The sequence below is a fragment of the Cetorhinus maximus genome, chromosome 19 (genome assembly GCF_964194155.1).
Source record: "Cetorhinus maximus chromosome 19, sCetMax3.hap1.1, whole genome shotgun sequence".
In the NCBI taxonomy this organism is placed as follows: Eukaryota; Metazoa; Chordata; class Chondrichthyes; order Lamniformes; family Cetorhinidae; genus Cetorhinus; species Cetorhinus maximus.
In genome coordinates this window covers 6,082,716-6,100,168 of record NC_135897.1, presented here as the reverse complement: position 1 = coordinate 6,100,168, position 17,453 = coordinate 6,082,716, and the positions used below count along the sequence as shown (strand labels likewise).

General features: G+C 44.2%; 1 protein-coding gene across 1 annotated transcript in view; it reads left to right on the top strand.

Moving 5' to 3' along the window:
- Positions 1 to 7,581: 7,581 nt before the first annotated feature.
- Positions 7,582 to 17,453, top strand: part of kif1aa (kinesin family member 1Aa) — a 324,793-nt gene continuing 314,921 nt past the window's right edge. Inside the window, exon 1 of the mRNA XM_078563437.1 lies at positions 7,582 to 7,841. The gene's annotated coding sequence lies outside the window, so the exon portion shown is untranslated. The remainder of the gene's footprint in view (positions 7,842 to 17,453) is intronic.

Below are 17,453 nucleotides of genomic sequence, written 5' to 3'. Positions count from 1 at the left end.
TACAGAGTCATCACATCGATTGAAAGATACAAACCTGGGTGAAGAGTTCCTATGGAAGGAAATCCTGTACTTCAGGGCAGGGCCAAGAGAGTGCTACACTGTCAGAGCTGCAGTCTTTAGATGAAACATTAAACCAAAGCCCTTGTCAGTCTGTTCAGCCTTTAAGAACATAATGGGAGTATTCGAAAAAGAGCAGGGAGTTCTCTCGAAGTCTGGGGCAACATTCCTCTCCTTAACCAACACCACTAAAAGCGGTTTAACCCCTCCTCACCTGGTTCCTATTGGTGGGATCTTGCTGATTGTAAATGGCTGCCACATAACAACAGTCATTATACTTGAAGCTCATTTATATGATGTGCCTGAAAAGTGCAACAGTTTATTTTTTCCCCCAAAGATTTCCCCTGATAACCCAGAACACAGACTGAGGTATAAACTGACTGTAACATGATGCTCCCCATTACTGTCACAGACTTTCCATCCTCATCGCAGACTATGTTGCTCTCCCACCCATTTTCTTTTTCTAAATTTTTGTGCCTCTAATGAACTGCTGATCAAGGGCCTGCACTTCCCAAAAGAAAAGCATGAAAATTGGAGGGAAGGGCAGTGGAGGGGAAGGGTTATTCCAGGTTATACTTGTCCGGTGGTCAATGAGAGTGGCATTGGCAGAGATTCACAGACTTTTTACAGGATATGTGTGGTACAGATGAGCCAAAAAGAGGAAGGAAAGGGAAAATACCTTAAAAGATAGAGTCTCACCCCTGCCAACCAAACAAACAACTAGTTAGTGCTCATCTCCTTATCTAGTTTTAATTTGCATTCTACATCTCATAGAGTCTTGCGCAGATTGTAAAAACTCAATTCCCTGAACCCCCTTTTGCTATTTCTTCTTTCCAGTTTATTTGGGGTAGTAAAAATCTGCCTTGAATTTCTTTTTTATTCATTCATGGGATGTGGGCATCCCTAGTTGCCCTTGAGAAGGTGGTGGTGAGCTGCCTTCTTGAACTGCTGCAATCCATGTGGTATAGGTGCACCCACAGCGCTGTTAGGGAGGAAGTTCCAGGAATTTGACCCAGCGGCAGTGAAGGAACGGCCATATATTTCCAAGTCAGGATGGTGAGTGGCTTGGAGGGGAACTTCCAGGTGATGAGTTATTTTATGTCCCTAACTCATTTCACATATTTTCACACATATTTCTGGATATAGAAGCACCAAAATAGGTGCAAAAAAGATTTAGAACTATGGCACCAGAAATGTGAGGTTACATCTATCAGGAAAAGATGAATAGGCTGGATCTCCATTACCTTGAAAGAAGATTGAGGGGTGGCCTACTAGATATTTCTAAAACTATGAGAGGTTTTGATACAGTATTCACATGGGGGTGGAACTTAACGGAGCCCGTGAGAGTGGGCATGGTGGCGGCAGGTCCAGGAGAATCAGGCATTGAAGTCTTGGAGGTGGGAAAACTGTCCAGCCTTTAGTGGGTGGGTGGGGTGGGGGGTGGGGGGAGTGCAGGAAAGACCCAACACAGGAATCCTGCCTGTTGGTGACTATATCATTAACGAGCACTTGAGAGCAATTATCCCTGAGACCACTGGGATTTAATGGTGGCTCAGGGGTTTATCTGGACTCTCACAGATCTCCTATGTCCTCCAAAAGCTGCCCAACGAAATGTGTCAGGTTTGCATGTGGCCTCACAGAAGTTGGGGGGGAGGGTCCCTTATTCACAGGCGCTCAGTGCCGATTGAGGTATCTGGCATCAGGAAGTGGGGGAGCTGCTGAAAGTCACCTCCCTCCCCCTTCCCCTCCCCTCTTGCTGGTGACTTCCTCCACATCATCCCATCCCACCCAACTGTTTCCAGAGATCCAGCGGTGATCCTTGGTGAAGTCCTCAATCCATTACCAGCAGCAGCCACTGCTCCTGGCGGCATTGCCGGTAATGGAGAGCTACCAGCCTCTAACTGGCAGCTCTTGGGGTGGAATTCTGATTGAATTGGAGGTCTGATGCTGGCCAGATAAATGCCTGATTGTACTTAAATTGCATTGGTTTTGCCCTGGAAAGGCAATGCGGGTTTGTCACTGGTTCTCCAACCTATGTGTGGGACTCCTGTCACCTCGACTAAACTCCATCCAGAGTGTACTTCCACTTGTGGGGATGAGCAAAAGTCAAGGCCATCAATATGAGAGTCATCAAGAGAACAAATAAGGAATTCAGAAGAAATATCTTTACCAGAGAATGGTGAGAATGTGGAACTTGCTCCAGCGTGTGAAGGTAAATAATATTGATGTATTTAAGGGGAGGTTAGATAAGCATATGAGGCAGATATGAATAGAAGGTTGTACTGTTAGAGCTAGATAAGGAAGAATGGGTTAGGTCTTGAGTAGAGCATAATGGCCAACATGGACTGGTTGGGCTGAATGGCCGCTTTCTGTACTGTATACTCTATGTAGTTCTAAGTGATTTCTTCCTCCATCTCCTTTCAGTTATTAGGGTTAGGGTTACTATACCCTATTAGTGTGATCAATCTACTTTTATCTTTTATTTCAATCCATATGGATTTCAATTCTATTTCTAACCTCCTGTTAGTTATGTCTTTTTTTCTACTGCCATTATGCCTAATTAGTACAGCTACGTGACTCTCTTCTTCCTTCCTTATCCTTTCTAGTTGTTATATTTAGTTTCCAGTCTTACTTATGTAACCATATTTTAGCTATCCCCCACTACACCTGGCTCCTTGCCATGGGTTATTGCCTTCAGTGCCCCCATTTTATTCTGGATGCAGTGCACATTGCTGTACAGGCAGTTTAATTTATCATTTTACTTTACCTTTAACGGTCCTTTTATCCTTCTATCTCATAATTGTGTTTGTTCCCTGACTGTTTATGTTATTGTTGTCCTTTACCTTGGTCTGACCTTTACTCTGATCTCTTCATTCTTTTGTGTTCTGGCTCATGCATTTTCACCAGATAACTTACACACAAACTATTTATCCTTTCCACGAGGACACTGGTCTCAGTCCAGTTCAGGTACAAGCCATCTCAGCAGTATGGCTCCTTCCTGTCCCAGTTTTGGTGCCAGTGTCCAATGAAATGGAACCACTCCTTCTCACACCAGTCTTTTAGGTACACATTCAGCTTCCTGATCTGCCTATCCCTGTGTCAATTAGCACGTGGTTCAGGTAGTGACTCAGAGATTGCCACCCATGTGATCCTGTTTTTTAATTTTGTTCCTAACCTCTGATATTCTCTTTGTTGGTGCTCCTCTCTTTCTCCCCATGTCATCGGTCCCAACACGATCCATGCCAACTGGATCTACCCCTCCTTTTTCAAGTTCCTCTCCCATTGCTCTGAGATATCTTTTATGTTTCCACCAGGCAGGCAACACACAACTAGAATCTAGGTTGCAACCGCAGAGGATGCTATCTATCCCACTGATAGATAATTGTAAATTGAATCCCCTGTGCCTAAAACCTTTATATTCTGGCCTTTTTGCCCTTGGATTGCCTCCTGCTCCATGCTGCCAGGATTAGCATTCTCATGGTCCACCCACAGCCTTCACCCTTACCCTCACAGATAGAAAATTAATTGTACCTGTTGACAAGACTAGTTTCTGAGGAAACTCCTTCCCTATTTTCCCTTGGTTCCTCTAACCTTGCTAACTCATATTGGATCTAGTATTGTGAAATGGAAAGGGTTAACTCATAGCTTTGAAGTAAAGCAGCCTCTAGGGAAGAGTAATCATAATATTTTAGAATTTTATATTGAGTTTGAAAGTGGTTTATTTAAGTCCAAAACTAGGATCTTAAATTTAAACAAAGCAAATCACCTAAGTGTGAGAGACGAATTGGCTAAGATAGATTGGGAAACTATGTTAAAAAATATAATGGTAGGCAAGCAATGACTAGCATTAGAAGAATTAATAGATAATTTGCAACAAATATACATTTGTTTAAGGCACAAAAAACATTAAAACGTGATCCATATGGCAAACAAGGAGGAGTTAAAGATAGAATCAGATCAAAGGAAGAGGCTTATGATGTTGCCAAAAAAAGTACGTCTAAGGATTAGGAGGAGTTTAGAATTCAGCAAAGGGGGGCCAAAAAAATTGATAAGGAATAGACTAGCAAAAGTCATAAGAACAGATTGTAAACATTTCCATAGGTATGTAAATTGGAATAGATTAATGAAAGTAAATGTAAGCCCATTAGAAGCAGAGGCAAGTGAAATTATAATGGGGAATAAGGAAATGGCAGATACATTAAACAAATACTTTGGGGCGGATTTTTGTAGAGTTGGGAAGACTCCGCAGATCTTTAAAAATGGTGGTCAGGAGCCAGTTGTGGAAGTCCCGCCGCCATTTCTGACAGATCCCATTTTTACTGCTAGGGAAGAGGGGTGCGGTGTGGATCACACAGGAAGGAAAGCCAAACACAGCAGGGTGAATTGAATCTATTGCGGAGTACAAACAGACCCTGTTTTGGTGATTGCAAGTGTTTTAACCCACAATTTGGGAGTCACGAATTGATGAAGCAGATGTAAACACTCTTGAAGGATAGATAAGATCTGTTTAACTGCCATGATCAAGTTTTTTTTACATCCACAGCTCATTAAACTGTAAAAAAAATTGGCTGCAAGTGTTTGTGATTGTTAAAAAAATAACACTGCTGGACTGCTTTGATTGATAGGTCAGCTGATGTAGTTCTTGTTCACAGTTTCGATAGAGTTATTTGTTCACATTTCCCTAAGGTCTATTCCTTATGAATGAATGTTTTGCTGAATTTTAAAACCTACAATTATTTCAACCTGAGGCTCTGAGTTCACAGTTTGATTGACATCTTAAAGAGGCTATTAAGTTTAGGGGTATGGACAAAAGTTTGTTTGCTTTAACTACTTGAGGCTTAAAAGCTTTGATGCTTTCATGAATTGGAATTTTTCACTATCATGTCTGTATAGTGAGAGTTGTATTAGATTTTTAGAAGTTTATTTTTCTTCATCTCCACATGGCTCTTGAGGTCTGCCCATGGGGGATACTGGGTGAATTGGCATTTTGGTGGCATGGGGGAATGAGAGGCCAAAGGGATGGGGGCATGGGTTGGTACTGAGTTGGCATGAAGGGTATGACAGGCTATTAGTGAAGGGTGAAGGCTAGAGGACCTAAAATGTTCTAAGGCAATTTGGACATAATCCCAGAGAACTGAGGCAGGTCTTCTAACTAGCCCACCTCAGAATTCGCCCACCCCCATGTCCTCCTAGCATCTGATTCTGGGGTTGCCGGGCCCAACTTTATCCCACACCCAATACCTGGAGCCAAAATCTCAGGATTCATGGTGCTTTTTACCGAGACAGGTTTGGCAAGTCAGGTAATTTCCTGACTCTAACCACCCACCTCAGTATCCAAAGTCAGGCCCTTTGTACCCATCTTCATGGTAGAAGACACAAAAAAGTGTTCTGAAAATAATGCAGAACCAAAGGTCTAGCAAGAATGAGGAACTTAAAGAAATTAGTATAAATAAAGAAGTAGCAGTCAAGAAATTAAGGAAACTAAATGGTAACAAACCCCCCGGACCTGACAACCTGCATCCCAGGGTTATAAAAGAGGTAGCTGCAGAGATAGTGAGTGCATTGGTTTTGATCTTCCAGAATTACTTAGATTGTAGAACAGTTCCCAAAGTTTGAAAGATAGCAAATGTAACAAATATGTTATTTGAGAAAGGAGGAAAAGATAAAATGGGGATCTGTGGACCAATTAGTCTACCATCATCTGTAGGCAAAATGCTTGAATCTATTATTAGGGATGTGATTACAGGACACTTAGAAAATTGTAATATGATTAAGTAGAGTAACATAAATTTATGTAAAGGAAATCATTTTGACAAACCCGTTAAGAGTTTTTTGAGGATGCAATTAGTAAGATGGGTAAAGGGGAACCAATCGATGTAGTGTATTTAGATTTTCAGAAAGCATTTGATAAGGTGCAACACAAAAGGTTATTACACAAAATTAGAACTCATAAGATTGGAGGTAATATATTAACATGGGTTCAGGATTGATCAATTGACAGAAAACAGTGGGGATAAATATGATACTGTCAGGTGGCAAGTTGTAACTAATGGTGTACCACAAGAATCAGTACTTGGGCCTCAGCTATTTACAATCTATATTAATGACTTAGATGAAGGGACTGGGTGAAACATATCCAAGTTTGCTAACAATACAAAATGAGGTGGCATGGTAAGGGTAAGGCAGTTGCAAAGAGGCTGCAGAAGGGTATAAAGAGGTTGGGTGAGTGGGCACGAACATCATAGACAAAATACAGTGTAGTGAAGTGTGAAGTTATCCACTTTGGTAGGAACATTTAAAAAGCAGGATATTTTTTGAATGGTAAGAGACTGAGAAATGTTTGCTTTCAGCTGTACTTGGATGTCCTTGTAAATGAATTGCAGAAAGTTAGCATGTAGATACAGCAAGCAATTAGAAAGGCAAATGGTATGTTAGCTTTTGTTACAAAGGGATTGGCGTATAAGAGCAAAGGAGTCTTACTGCAATCACACATCTGGACCACTGTGTGCAGTTTTGGTCTCCTTATCTAAGGAAGGACATGGACATATTAACAGGACATGGTGGTGTAGTGATAATGTCACTGGACTAGTAACCTAGCAACCCAGGCTAATACTCTGGGGGCATGGGTTCAAATTCCACCATGGCAGCTGGTGGAACTTAAATTCAATTAATAAATTGGGAATGTAAAGCTAGTCTCAGTAATGGTGACCATGACAACCAGCATCCATCCACTGTTGTAAAAACACATCTGGTTCACTACTGCCCTTTAGGGGAGGAAATCTGCTGCCCTTACCTGGCCTACATGTGATTCTGGACCCACTGAAATGGCCTAATAAGCCACTCAGTTCAAGGGCAATTAAGGATGGGCAACAAATGTTGGCCTTGCCAGTAATGCCCACATAACAGGAAAGAATAAAGAAAAAAATAGCCCAGATGGGAGGCAACAAAGGTTTACAAGACTGGTTGAGGGAGTATCCTGTGAGGAGAAATTGAGTGGACTAGGCATAAATGAGAAGAAAGAGAGGTGATCTGATTGAAGTGTATACAATTCATAAGGAGTTTGACAGGATAGATGCTGAAAAAAATGTTCCCCTTGTTGCTTCGAATCAGGCAAGTGGCTGGCTCTATTTTTCAAGTTAGCGACTGACTGGTTGTCTCTGAGTTGCTGGTTAGGCTGACCAAACCAGATGGCAGTGTGCCAAACTGTTGGATTGTTACCAGGTAGAGCTGGTTAACTTCAAGTTCTAAGTTGTCACCAGGTCTCTGGCTATCCCTCAATCTCTGCTTTCCTGATTATCCCTGGGTTTCTTTATCCTGGGTCTACATCAGAGACCCCAGGCTCCACCTTTTGGTTATCCCTCCAGTCTCTAGTTATCCAGGATTTATCTCTGGTTATCCAGACCTTTCCTTGGATATCCAGCTGCCGCGGGCCTGTCCCTAACCCATCCCGAGTTAGCCTGGTCATCTAAGCCCCCCCATGGTGATCCCGATTGTCCCCGGGACACGGCGTCTAGTCAGGGCCGGGGGGGTCCGCTGCCGCAGTGAAGCATTCCGCAGCCGCACACGTGAGTGCGGGACGGAGGGAGGGGAACGCAGTGAGGTCAGAGACATTGTGCTGTTCTGTCCCCGGCATCAGGAGCTCCCTCCCTCCCTCCCTCCCTCCCCCCGGCAGCCAGCCAGCCAGCCAGCCAGCCAGTCAGCAACATCAGCACCACTCGGAGCGAGGGCGCAGCATTCGGCCATGGACTGAGCGCTGGTCTCTCGCTGCCAGCCTCCAACAGCAGGTAAGGGTCCAGAGACTTAACACTCTCAACCTGTTCGCCCACAGCCTTTGTTTAGTGGACAGCTCCCTTCAATACCCTGGGTGCCGGGTTAGTTAATTTCAGCCCTTTATTTCCCTTGTAATTTCCCTTGTAATGCAATGTCTGTGTGTGTATATATTCTGGGGTCCTCATTTTTAAATGAATTCTGCTGAATTACTTCGGTCCGTTCCAGTTCATCGTCATCTTTGTTTCCGAGTTGCAATCTCCATCCCCATGTCAAGGCTTTGAATAACTCCCTGCTCTCCAGGCTGCACAGTGAGAGAGAGAGACCAGGCTGTTTTCTATTTTATGAAGCAGCAGACGGGATTGGCTTTCTCTCGACAGTCTCTCCGCAGGCCAGCGGGGCTGGGTGCTGATTCTCTGCTCTTTTGTTGCGGTAAATCATCAGGAGAAATTTCCTGCAAGGTCTCCACCCATATCAGTAGCTGTAAGTGAGAGAGAGAGAGAGAGGTGGGCAGTCAGAAAGGAGTGACTGTGTTCCCCCTTCCCTCAAATCTTTTTTCTCCCCTTTTTTGTCTATCACCCTTTCTGTTTGTATCTCTTGTGTGTCCTGTGTACCTGTCTGTATGTCTGTGTCTGTCTATGTATGTGTCTGTCTGTGTGTGTGAGCGTGCATGTCTATGTGTGTGTTATGTATGTGTATATACTTGTGTGTAACTGTATGTGTGTATGTTTGTGTTTGTCTATATGTGTCTATCTCTGTCTCAGGAGATGCTCCCGGAGCAGGTGCAGGGTGTTTTAATTCACCTCCACTAATGTGCTGGTAACACCCGCCCAGACACAGCCGGGGACAAAGCCAGGAACGCTGGCCTTGAGCTGCATCCATCAGCAGACACATCCCAGCTGCAGGCAGTGAACAGACCTTACCCCATAATAATACCGGCTGTTCACAGTGCAGGTTCACAGATGGTGAATGGTGCTGAATCACACCAAAGATGGCAATGGCTAGCATGTAAAGTTGGGTTACAATGGGAGCGAATTGCAATGGTGTAATGGCATTTTCCACCCAGATTAGTCAGGACTGATCCAAAGTCATCCATGATTGATGATTTTCTGGCTTATTTCTCCTCCAGAGAAGATAAGGTAGTTTTTACTGTAAAAATCTGAAAGAAAAAAATCATGGTGAGAGGAGTTTCCTTATTAAAATTCCTGCCCAGTTTCTTTATAGATGACCATTTTGAAGCTTATCTGTGCACAGGTATTCTGCTGGTATTGTGTTACATTACACTGTGACTTTTTGAGAAAGAAAAACAAGTATCTAAAATGGCCGCCAGAGCGAGTTATCCTATTTCCGTATAACCTCTGCCAGCAGATTCTGTCTTTATTCCCAGGGATGGAAGGCAATGCAGATCCATCTTGGGTTCGTCATGTGCTAATGGGTTACGGAGGTTGTTCTTAATGGAATATCATCAAGGGACCTCTTTCTAAGAGATCCTCACCCCTCCCTTTACGCATTGTTTTTTTAAAAAAAAAATTGGCTCTGTGATGCAGGGCTCCTGCCTCTCTCTCAGGGTTTTGCAATCTGCGCATTCTTACCTACCAGAGGCAGGTGAGTTTAACGGCAGATGGCCTAGATGCTTCAGGACACACCTGAACCAAATAACATGACTGTTATTAACAAACAGTTTATTCTACATTTGTGTGATCCCTCAACCTAATCGGTCTATCTAATTAAATGCTAATAGGACAGAGTGGTACAGGTGCCAGGGAAAATGAATGTGCAGACCCAAATACCTGGAACGGATACAAAGCAGGTGGATTCATATCTCTGGGTATGCAACTTAGACTGGTCATCAGAATCCTCAGGCCAAGTAGGACTCTGCTTTCTAGAACATACTAAATGAATCCTAAATTGCCTGCGTTCTTTCTGTCGAAATGGTAATTTGTATTTCTTATTTAACATGCAAGAAATGATTCATTTTTGTTGCCTGCATTGTACTCATACAGCATCACTTCAGAGAGAGTAATGGGTACTTAGTACAGAGTTACAAGGCGGTAACCTAATCGAGAGGCTGTGCTGGCGTCATCAGCTGAGAAAGCAGAGCTTGAATGGTGTCTAAATGTCTGAGTTTAGAGATTAATTTACAAGCCTTCAGCTGGTGTGTGTGTGTGTTTTTTACACTGGCATATACTGTTTCATTTTAGGTAGGGGTTTGTTGGGATGTCTGTTAGCATTATCATTGGTACGTAATTGTGACATCACCACTGTAGCTTTGTACGAAAATAATAATCCACAGTTAATTTTGTCAAAATTCTCTGTCTGGTGTTTGGGACATGATATTTAGTCTAATAATAGGTGCCAAGGCTGTGATTCGTAGGCTTTAGATGTGACAGCCTATGAACTTGGACTGCAGCCTTTAGCTCATTGCCATTTGTTTACCTTCTCATAGAGTAATTGCTAATGGATAATAACAGGGAAGGGAGACATTAAATAGGCAAAGTCCCCGCCTCATGGATTTCCTGATCTTGGTAATGAGGGACCTAGTTTAATACTTGAAGTTTTTGATGTTGGTATTCTGCCATTTGCCTGTGCAGTAAATGAGGAATGCTGGGGTGGACATGACAAGAGCCAACGTTAGCTCTGCCAACAAGATCTATGGCAACAAGATCAATCTCCCCTACCATGGGGGAGGCAGTGACATAGTGGTACAGTAGTGCCACTGGACTAGCAATCCCTAGGTTCAGGCCAATGCTCTGGGGAGACGGGTTCAAATCCCACCACGACAGCTGGTGGAATTTCAAATCAATTAATAAATCTGGAATTAAAAACTAGTCTCAGTAATGGTGACCATGAAACCATCGTCAATTGTTGTAAAAACCCACCTGGTTCACTAATCCCTCTGAGGAAAGGAAATCTGCCATCCTTACCTGCTCTGGCCTGTGTGTGACATGAGACCTACAGCAATGTGCTTAACTCATAAATGCCCTCTGAAATGGCCTAACAAGCCACTCAGTTGTATCAAATCACTACGAAGTCTAAAAGAAATAAAACCGGACGGGCTTCCTGGCATTAACCTAGGCACCAGAAATGACAACAACAAAACCAGCCCAGTCGACCCTTCAAAGTCCTCCTTGTGCCAAAATTGGGAGAGCTGTCCCACAGACTAGTCAAGCACAGCCTGACATAGTCATACCTAGCAAATCAGACCTTACAGACAATTTCCCAGACGCTACCATCACCATCCCTGGGTATGTCCTGTCCCACCAGCAGGACAGACCCAACAAAGGTGGCAGCACAGTGATATACAGTCAGGAGGCTATTGCCCTGCGAGTCCTCAACATTGACTCCAGCACCTATGAAGTCTCATGGCATCAGGCCAAACATGGGCAAGAAAACCTCCTGCTGATTACCAACTACCTCATCCTGCTCCCCCTAATATCAGCTGATGAATCAGTACTCCTCCATGTTGAACATCAGATGGGAGAAGCATTGAGGTAGCAAGGGTGCAGAATGTACTCTGGATGGGAGACTTCAAATTCCATCCAAAGAGTGGCTCAGTAACACCACTACTGACCGAGCTGGCCAGTTCCTAAAGGAGATAGCTGCTAGACTGGGTCTGCGGCAGGTGGTGAGGGAACTATTGAGGGAAGAACATACTTGACCTCATCCTCACCAACCTGCCTGCCGCAGATGCATCTGTCCATGACAGTATTGTAGGAGTGACCACTACACAGTCGTTGTGGAGACGAAGTCCCGTCTTCACATTGAGGATACCCTCCATCATGTTGTGTGGCACTACCACCATGCTAAATGGGATAGATTTAGGACAGATCTAGCAACAAAAAACTGTGCATCCATGAGGTGCTGTGGGCCACCAGCAGCAGCAGAATTGTATACAACCACAATCTGTAACCTTATGGCCCGGCATACCCTGCAATCTAACATTACCATCAAGCAGGGGGGGGGGTCAACTTTGGTTCAATAAAGAGTGCAGGAGGGCATGCCAGGTGCAGCACCTGGCATACCTAAAAATGAGGTGTCAACTTGGTGAAGCTACAACACTGGACTATTTGCTGCTAAACATCGAAAGCAACATGCGATAGACAGAACTAAACGATCCCACATCCAAAGAACCAGATCAAAACTCTGAAGTCCTGCCACATCTAGTCATGAATGGTGGTGGACAATTTAAAGAACTAACAACCACAAATATCCCCATCCTCAATGATGGGGGAGCCCAGCACATGGTGCAAAAGATAAGGCTGAAGCATTTGCGATCATCTTCAGCCAGAAGTGCCGATGGATGATCCATCTCAGCCTCTCCCTAAGGTCCCTAGCGCCACAAATTTGATTTGCTTCATGTGATAGCAAGGAATGGCTAAAGGTTCTGAATACTGCAAAGGCTATGGCCCTGACAATATTCCGGCAATAATACTGTAGACTTGTGCTCCAGAACTCACTGCGCCCCTAGCCAAGCTGCTCCAGTACAGCTACAAAATGGCAATGTGGAAAATTATCCAGGTATATTCTGTCAAAGCAGAACTAATCCAATCCAGCTGATTTATGCTCCATTAGTCTACTCTCGGTCAGCAATAAAGTGATGGATAGGGTCGTGGACAGTTCTACCAAGCAGCAGTTACTCAGCAATACCCTATTCACTGATGTTCAGTTTGTGTTCTGGCAGGACTACTCAGATCCTGACCTCATTACAGCCTTGATCCAAACATGGACAAAAGAGCTAAACTCAAGGGAAGGTGAGAGTGACTGCCCTTGACATCAAGAAGGCATTTGGCAGAGTGTAGCATCAAGGAGCCCTAGCAAAACTGGAGTTAATGGGAATCAGGGGGTGAACTTTCTGTTGGTTTGAGTCATACCTAGCACAAAGGAAGATGGTTGTGGTTATTGGATATCAATCATCTCAGGTCCAAGGCATCACTGCAGGAGTTCCTCAGGGTAGTATCCTAGACCCAGCCATGTTTAGCTGCTTCATCAATGACCTTCCCTCCATCATAAGGTCAGTAATGGGGATGTTCACTGATAATTGCACAATGCTCAGCACCATTCGCGACTCCTTAGATACTGAAGCAGTCCATATCCATATGCAGCAAGACCTGGACAATATCCAGGCTTGGGCTGATAAATGGCAAGTAACATTCATGCCATACAAGTGCCAAGCAACTATCATCTCCAACAAGAAAGAATCAAACATTCAATGGCATTACCATAGCTGAATCCCTGCTATAAACATTTTGGAAGTTACCATTGACTATAAACTCAACTGGACTAGCCATATGAATACAGTGGATACAAGAGCAGGTCAAAGGCTAGGAATTCTATGGTGAGTAACTAACCTCCTGACTCCTCAAAGCCCATTCACCATCTACAAGGCACAAGTCAGGAGTGTGATGGAATACTCCTCACTCACCTGAATGGGTGCAGCTCCAACAACACTCACGAGACTCGACACAATCCAAGACAAACAGCCTACTTCATTGGCACCCCATCCACCACCTCTCTCCACCACCAATGCACAGTGGCAGCAGTGTGTACCATCTACAAGATGCACTGTAGCAACTCACCAAGGCTCCTTTGACAGCACCTTCCAAACCCATGACCTCTACCATCCAGAAGGACAAGGGCAGCAGATGCATGGGAACACCACCGCCTGGAAGTTCCCCTCCAAGCCACACACCATCCTGACTTGGAACTATTTTGCCGTTCCTTCACTGTCACTGGGTCAAAATCCTGGAACTCCCTCCCTAACAGCACTGTGGGTGTACCTACACATCATGGACTGCAGCAGTTCAAGAAGGCAGCTCACCACCACCTTCTCAAGTGCAATTGGGAATGGTTGGTAAATCCTGGCCTAGCCAGCGATGCTCACATCGTGTGAAAGAATACATTTAAAACTTGGGTCAAGTGGGGGAGGGGTGCAGGGTGGGTCTGCTTGGCTGAGGATATGAGCCCAGTTGTTTTGAGAGGGCTCGCACTTTCACTTGTGGCAATTTGGATGAGGGCAGCCTTGCTTTGGCTGTTGTCTTTGCAGCACTTTTGCACTTTATCCCCCCACCCCACCTCTGGAGACTAGTGATGAAGTCCAAGTCCAAGAGCAGTGTCTGCTCTCAACCCTCACCAGGTGACCATTCCTCAGGTGAGAGTTGCTAGCCTATTGGACCATCAATGCGAATCCTGTCTTCATCCAAATCAGCGCACATATGCTCTTTCCATCAGTAATCACAAGACTGCAATTAGCAACTTGGGGAGATGGTGGTGATGTCACTGGCCTAGTCATTCAGAGGCCCAGACTAATGCTCTGGGGACATGGGTTCAAATCCCACCACAGCAGCAGAATTATTAAATTCAATTACTAAATCTGGAATATAAAGCTAGTATCATTAATAGTCAATGTCATTGATTGTTACAGAAACCCATCACATTTATTGCCTTTTCCTAATTGCCCTTGAGAAGGCGATGGTGAGTCCCTTTTTTGAACCACTTCATGAAATCATACAATGGTTACAGCTCAGAAAGAGGCCATTCAGTCCATCTCCATTCAAGAAGATGGCTCACCACCACCTCCTTAAGTGAAATTCATGATGGGCAATACATGCTGGCCTCCCCATCCCATCAACAATAAAAGAACAAATGAAATTTTTCTAGGAGAGTGGGCCACACATCTCTAATTTTTTAATGCTAACACTGATCTTGGTGTCTTCTCCAAACTTATTTACCATAGTCCAGATCATTAATAAATGCTGTGAAGAATACTGGACCTAGGACCTATTCCTGGGAGACACAACTAGGAACGTATCTCCAGACTAAATCATATCCCTTATTTGCAATTTTCTGAGAGATTGGAGCTAATTTCTAATCCAGCATTTCAAGACCCTACTGTTACAGCACGATTCTATCTTGTGAAATAATCTGGGGCAAGGTGTATTCGCAAAGATATTCTGAAAGTCCAGGTAGACATTATATACTCAATTTCATGTATCCACTGCCCTAGTGACTACCTCAAAAAATCTATGAAATTTATAATGCACAATTTCTAATAGCCCCTCCCCTTCCCAAGGGAGATCAGAAAGGGCATCTCTTATGATTTCTTCTAGCATCTTCCCAATAATGGATGTCAGGCTGATAGGCCTGTTATTACCTGTCACTGATTTGTCACCTTTTTTTTCTGTAAATTGTAATTACACGATCTAACTGCTAATTTAATGGGAGCCATCTCTGACTGTATTGAGCTATTGAAGTCTGGCTAAGGGTTTCACAGAGTACTTGTTTCCATTTCCGTAACCACTCTTGGATGGATATGTTCGGGACCTGGAACTCCATTAATTTTGAGCTTTCCAAATTCATCCCAGATGACATTACTACCTATGTTAATATTAATAATGCTGTTCAATACTGAACATCCTCACCCTACCCTAATCTGGAACAGAAGCAACATTTACAGGAGTATAGACTGTTGCAAAATAGCCATTTACTGGCTCTGCCATTACCTGAGAAATAGTTTGAAGCTGGATCACAGTATCCTGAGTGACCCTAAACAATCCTTGATAGCCTTATGGTTTCTGACATGCCTTAAAAAAACTTTTGCTATTTTTGTTGCAATTACATGCCATCTTCTTTTCCAGAGATCGCTTGGTGAATCTTATGGCCATTTTTGTTCCCTTCGCTTGTGTTCCTCTGTTGGTGATAGTTAATCCTCACAGTTGCCTCTTTTTCTCTCTCTCTCTTTCTCTCTGTCTCCCCCTGCCTTAATTGATAACCTTCACTGATCTTCGTTATTAATGATCCTCACTGTTACACCTCTCTCTGTGCAGTGAGCAATCGTTACTACTGCTGCCCCATTTGTAATGGTAGATGATCACTGCTTTGCCTCTCGTTTCAATGTGCTCATTCAAGGGCCGTCCCTGTTAAGTCCCGTATTTATTGTACATCCCTAATTGCCTTTGAGAAGCTGTCTTGAGGCTTTGCCCTTTGTTCTTCTACATGGCAGACGTCTTGGGTTTTGGAGGTGCTGTTGAAGAAATCTTGGCAAGCTGCTGTAGTGAATCTTGTAGATCATAGACATTGAAGCCATAGTAGTGGAGGAAGTGAATGTTTAAGGTGGTGCATGGGGTGCTGCAGGCAGCTTTGCCCTGGATGACGTTGAGCTGCCTGAGTATTGCTAGAGCTTCAGTCATCCAACTAAGTGAGGAGTATTTCATCACACTCTTGATTTGTGCCTTGTAGATGGTGGACAGGCTTTAGGGAGTAAAGAGGTGAGTCCCTCACCACAGAATATGCAGCCTCTGACCTACTGTTGTAGCTACAGTATTTATGTGGTTGATCCAGTTAGGTTTCTGGTCAGTGGTGACTCTAGAGTGTTGATGGTGGAGGTTTCAACAATTTTAATGCCATTGAATGTCAAGGGCAGATAGACTCTCACTTGTTGGAGATGGTCATTGCCTAATACTTATGTGGCACAAGTGTTACCACATATTAGCCTAAGCTTGGATGTTTTCCAGGTCTTGCTGCATCCAGACAAGGACCCCTTCAGTAACTGAGCAGTTGCGTATGTAACTGAGTGCCCTGCAATCATGATCAAACATCCCTCCTTCTGATCTTATGATGAAGGGATGGTTATTGATGAAGCACCTGAAGATGGTTGGGCCCCCTTGGCTCTCTAACCCACCCCATTCCCCCTCCAAGGCCCAACCATCTTCAGATGCTTCATCAATGAGGAACGCCTGAGGAACTCCAGCAGCGATGTGCTGGAGCTGAAATGAATGGCCTCAACAACAAAACCATCTTACTTTCATAGAATCATGGTATAGCACAGTACAGAAGGAGGCCATTTGATCCATTGAGTCTGTGCTGGCTCTTTGTAACAGCAATCCAGTCTTTCCCGGTATTCCTGCAATTTTGTTCTCCTATTATTTATCCAGCTTCCTTTTGAAAGTTACCGCTGAACCTGTGTCAGCCACCCACCAGGCAAAACATTCCAAATCCCAATAAGCATATTTCCTCATGTCACCTCTGGGGGTTCTTTGGTCAATCATCTTTAACCTGTGCTGTCTGGTTATTGACTCTTCAGTCATTGAAACCAGTTTCTTTTTATTTGCTCCATCTAACCACTTTATGATTTTAAATCTCATTTTAGCCTTAGCTTCTGCAGTCTATCTATGTAACTGTAATTCCCTTATCTCTGGACATATCCTAATAAATCTCTTCTCCCACCCCCCCACCCCCCAACCCCTGTTCCAAAGTCTTCATACCCTCCCTAAAGCTCCAGACAGCCCACCTGCCCTCCCTTAGGCCTATCAATAGCCTTAAGTGGACAATTAACTGCCACATAAGGGCCTCATTCTGCCTACACCGCAATTCTTTGGTTTGCTGGGGAAGGCGGGGGTATGGCAAACTGCCCAGGAGCTTTCACTCCATGGATGCTAGCGGGCAGAAAGGGGGTACCTTCTGTGTCCATCAGGGGCACCCCTCCTTCCCCAAGATGGTAGCTCACTCTTTTGTCCCTCCCCCCCCCCCCCCTTGCCTCTTTAATCCACTCCATTCCCTCTCCCCACCCCAACCAGCATTTGTTGCCCAACCCAAGTTGCCCTTGAAATGAGTGGCTTGCTAGGTCACTCAGA